This window comes from Cornus florida, unplaced genomic scaffold (genome assembly GCF_030987335.1).
Source record: "Cornus florida cultivar Cherokee Brave unplaced genomic scaffold, ASM3098733v1 CherokeeBrave_3.0.0_Hap2_Chr09, whole genome shotgun sequence".
NCBI classification, from domain to species: Eukaryota; Viridiplantae; Streptophyta; class Magnoliopsida; order Cornales; family Cornaceae; genus Cornus; species Cornus florida.
Window position 1 is genome coordinate 7,091,187 of NW_026775579.1, and position 5,145 is coordinate 7,096,331.

At 35.5% G+C, this 5,145-nt stretch overlaps 1 non-coding gene across 1 annotated transcript; it reads left to right on the forward strand.

The window, feature by feature from the left end:
* The first annotated feature begins 684 nt into the window (after positions 1–684).
* Positions 685–791, forward strand: LOC132275540 (small nucleolar RNA R71). The gene has a single exon (XR_009470672.1). It is a non-coding gene; the product is annotated as a small nucleolar RNA R71 (small nucleolar RNA).
* The last annotated feature ends 4,354 nt before the right edge of the window (positions 792–5,145 follow it).

The window sequence follows — 5,145 nt, forward strand, 5'->3', positions numbered from 1 at the left end:
TCTTCAAATGCGGGACTTCTTGAATTACCTTGAGAATATGATGATTGGTTTCCATTTGGTGCTTGGTAAGATAAACAATAACTTTGGGAACCTTGGCTTTGCATAGTGGGTGGAACATACTTGTTTTGGAAACCACTTTGAGGAGGGTTTGAGCCTTCCTCTTAGCTTTTCTAAGAGAAATTTAGATGGTTCCTCCACCAGGCATTATAGTGAGTGCCACAGGGATTATTCCCTTGGTTAACAAAAGCGGCATTTACTTGTTCATGACGTTCACTTTGTGCATGTCCATGGGGACAATTGGAAGTAGAATGCAAAACACTATAACAAGTCATGCATGATTCATTGGAAGAACAATGAGCATGATTAGGGGAGGAAAACACTTGATGGCCTGAATTTTGGTTGATCAAAAATTGACCAAACCTTTGGGATAAAGACTTCACTTCGGCAACTATATCATTAGAATTATCAACTTGATATACGCCTATATTCTTCCTTCCACCTACATTTCTACCATTTTTAGATGATAAAGATCGGTGCATGGAGTTTTCACTCATGCTCTCATATAGGCGCCACATATCATCTTCATGCTTATCAAGATAAGAACCACCCATAAAAACATCAACCATACCCTTATGGTTGTCCGACAAACTTTTAAAGAAGTATTGAACTAATTGCCATTTAGGGATGTCATGAGGAGGACATTTCTTAAGCAAATCATTTAATTGCTCCCATGCCTCATAAAACATTTCCCTATCCACTTGTGAGAATTCATGAATTGAAGTTCTCATTACATTGGTCTTATCGGATAGTACTTCTTCAAAAACTCTTGTTGCATCTCTGCCCAAGTAGTTATAGAAAAAGGTCTCAAATTGTTGAACTAATATTTTGTTTTATCTTTTAGGGTGAAAGGGAAGAGTTTTAATCTCAAAATTTCTTCCGGCATGTCTGTGTATTTCACGGTGGAACAAACTTCAAGGAATTCATCCAAATGCTTATAAGGTTCTTCATTTGGTATCCCATGGTAATTGGGAAGCATTTGGATTGTTTGTGGTTTAATATCATAATGGTGTGCTCTAAATGGAGGGAGTTGAATGTATGTTGGTGCATTATACTCATTAGGCACATAATGGTCTCTTAGAACAAGAGGACAATTCATAATTGGTGGCTCTACATGAACCCCATGATTTGCTTAAACAATGGGAGGATGCCTTGTTGGTCGATGCGACCAAGGTCTTCAACATGGTCCTCATTATGTTCATCCATTGATGAAATAGAGTCACTTAAATTACCCCTTCCCCTTAGATTACGAATAACCGATTCAATATTAAAATTCAATGAGACAAGAGTAGGATTCAAAGACCTACAACCATGCATGCATAATTAAAACAAGCAACAACTCAACAAATAGCAAGTAGCAAACACTTCTCCTCCGCAACAAGTCAATTAACAAGAAGCCTCCATATACATTGATTCCATACTCCCATGCTTTCAACAAATGCAAGAAAATAAATTGCGACCACACGGGGCGAAGATTTAAATAATCAAATAAGAATTGCCTATTTTTTTTTTTTAGCTTTTTATGTTTTACTTAGCTTAGCATGGCTTGCTTCTTTACTTTGAAGTTCCTTTGCTTCACTTTCCTTGGCTCCAAGTACCTAGCAAATTAAGAACAAACACAATAAGTAAACAAAGTAAAATAAAGTAAAAATAAGATCAAAGGAGTACTAATTCCCAATTAATTCCAAAATACGGTGTTGCAAATCCCCGGCAACGATGCCAAAACTTGGTAGTCGTCAACAACCAAAGCACAAAGTGTGATGAAATGTGTCCAAGTTTGAATTTGTAAAATGCCACTACTACTATTAACTACTACTAGTGTAGCAAGAATGAGTAGGGATCGTCCCAAGGGAAACGCAAGGTATTCCGGAATCAATGTTGGATTAGTAGGTCGAATGATCAAAAGAGGGGTTTCTTGGTTGAATTATACTACAATTTAAGCTAAAATAATGCAATGTAAAACAACTAAACAAATGAGGTATAGAGAATGAGAGAAGATTCTTGGGACATAGAGTTCACCACTAAGCACGGACACTCCTCCCAGGAGTCCCGTACCAGTGTCGGACACTTTTCGGACACCGACACCCATGTCCGAGGCTCGGACACGTGTTCAACACTTCTATGAAGTGTCCAGAAATTATTTTTATTAGACACGGCTCGGACACGCGGAGGACACGGGGTGGACACGACTCGGACATGAGGGGGACATGGCGGGGTATATTTTGTAATTTTTTTAAAGATAGGACACGGCGGGGTATATTTTGTAATTTTTTTTTTAAAAAAGATAAATGGGATACCTAATGTAATTTACTAATTTTAAAAGTTTAAAAGTAAAATTTAAAAAATAAAAATAAATAAATAAATAAACAACTACAGACAACAGAGTATTACACATAAATTTTATTTTCTCTCTCTTCCTCTCTCAGTCTCTCCTCTTCTTCAATTATCTCTCTACATGAACAAGACATTTTTTTTTTAAGTTACGTGAACAAGACTTTGTGAAAGACTGAAAGTATATATTTTCATTCATGTACATATTTAGCTTAATATAGCTATGTCTCTTCTGCACATCTTCGTTTGGAATTTGGATCAACTTTATTTTTCATTTATTTTCTGTTTTGTCTTGTCTATGTTTTTCTTATAACAGAGATGAAATTATTGAAATTGGTCATGTTATTTGTTGTTATTTTATTTGCAATTTTGTATTTATATATACCTGTTTGTTATTAGGAAAATGAATGTGCAAGGTTTTAGTTATTATATTTTGAATATATATATATATATATATATATATATAATTTTATAAGCGTATCCCGGCCGTGTCCGTGTCCTATTTTTTTGAAATTTGATGTGTCACCGTATCCGTGTCGTATCGTACCCGTGTCCCGTGTCCGTGTCCATGCTTCATAGCTTCTTAGACATTCAATATTTGATAGATTAGAGGATTATGTGTCGTAAAGGAAAGTGTGTGCCATTAATTGAAATATTAAACATGGATGGCCAAGTAGTCATCATTGTCTAATCAATTTAGTGAATAGTACAATATATCAAATTAAGCTATTAATCCTTCCATAAGCCCATAATTGATGCACGCTCAAGAATTAGAGAAATATACTACTTGTATTCATAAGTATGGAACATCAAACAATAAGAATGGATTGTCCACTTATCTAGGAAATTAAAGCAATTACACTACAACTATGCTAATGACAGAAAAATTAAACTAATTAAACTAAGGAGGTGGCACAATCCATCAAGAAATAAGTATGAACCATCAAATAAACCACAAGAGTAATCAATGAAGCACCATGCCTTAACCATCATTAGATTCATAATAGCAACACACATAAACATGCATCAATGTAACAAAATCTAGAGAAAAACACATGAACATTTATTCTAGCATTCATAGTCATATGGATAGAATTAAATGATCAATTGAAAGCATTAAACTACACAAATCATGTAGAAACAAGATTTATATAAATATAAGGTCAAAACAAGAATTACAACACAAATCTCTATTAATTACAAAATATCAAAAGTCTAGGAAGCATGCTTAGGGCTGTCTCTAGCCCTAAGAGAATGGTTTAGCCACTCATTGATGTTGTCATCCAACCCTCAAAGGATATCTTCATGGTTGAATTCATCCTCCTCCCTTGGTGTTCTTTGTAGAAACCCTAGATGAGTGGAAGAACTTTCCCAAAATGTATATTTTTCTCCCTAATCTCTAGCCAATTCTCTCTCTAACTAACCAACCTCTTACTAAAAATGGCTAAATTCCTTATATAGTTAGCTCAAATGTCACACCCAATGGTCAAACCTCGTGCACTAGGACCTCCAAATGATTGCACCACGAGCACACCTTCAATTCGGCTTGAAATCTGTTTTGCAAGCAATTTGAGGTTGTTCGATCGATCACATAGTTGCTCTGATCGATCGAAGTATAGTGGCGCACTTTTTGGATAAGGACAAAGGCTAAGATATTTTTAGGAAAAGGACAAAAGTGGTTGGTGAGGATAAGATCAAAAGGTTGGATCGATCGGATGAAAGGTTGGATCGATCGAATAAGAAATTTTTCTGGGGATAAGGACAAAGGGCTCGAGCCATTATGGCAGGGTTGGAATGATCACAGTATGATCGATCATAGCTTGGTCCGATCGATCGAAGAGGAAATTTTCACCACTTTACTTCCACTTTACTCCTTTCTTCCGCTAGACTTCAGATTGTTTCTTTTAATGCTCTAATTTAGCTGAATTGACTTATTTTGGGGATAAATGTTTGAAAAGGGAAATAACATGAAATTAGACTAAAATGGGAAAATAAGATAAAATAAGGTCCTAGAACATTCAAGATTAAGTGGTTTAAATGTGCATTTTTTAGCGCTTATCACCCTAATTCTTCATTTGTTGCTGTTGTTGGAGGCCTATTGCTACTGTATTGCTATATATATGTTACATTCATCATGTTTATCATTTGAGTATGTCTGTATTAAATATCTAAGGCTATGGGATTAATCTTAGAATTTGAGGGACATGAATTTCCAATTATACTCCTCAAACCCTAACTGGTGCAGAATAAGTTCTATTGGGTGTTGTATGTTACTTTGAGCTACATAACCACTCTTATCTTCTATGTATGCTTAAGTATTATTATTGATTAAACATTTTATTGTATATTGTGAGCTGTGAAATCTAACAGGGTCCAAGCATAGTTACTTAGGACAGGGGGAGTGTTGTTGAGCTAATGTGTGTGTGGAGGCTGTGAAAACTAGCGTTTCAACTTGTACAAGAGTGTGAGATAGATAGGTGTGTAACTACTTACATATAACTAGTGGAGCTTTTATTGGCTGAGGCCAAGAGCCAAGGTTTTTCTCTATTGGGAGGGTTCTCCTTATAAACCTTGTGTCATAGTATATTTGTTTTATATTGTAATTATCACTGTGCTTAAAGAATAATTTGAAACAGACCAATTCACCCCCCCTTTTAGTCCAAAAATTGGTATCAGAGCTTTGGTCTGCCTTTTTAAGGTTTTAACTAACCTACAGTAGATCCCTTACAATGGATGAAGGCCAAGCTACAAACAAAG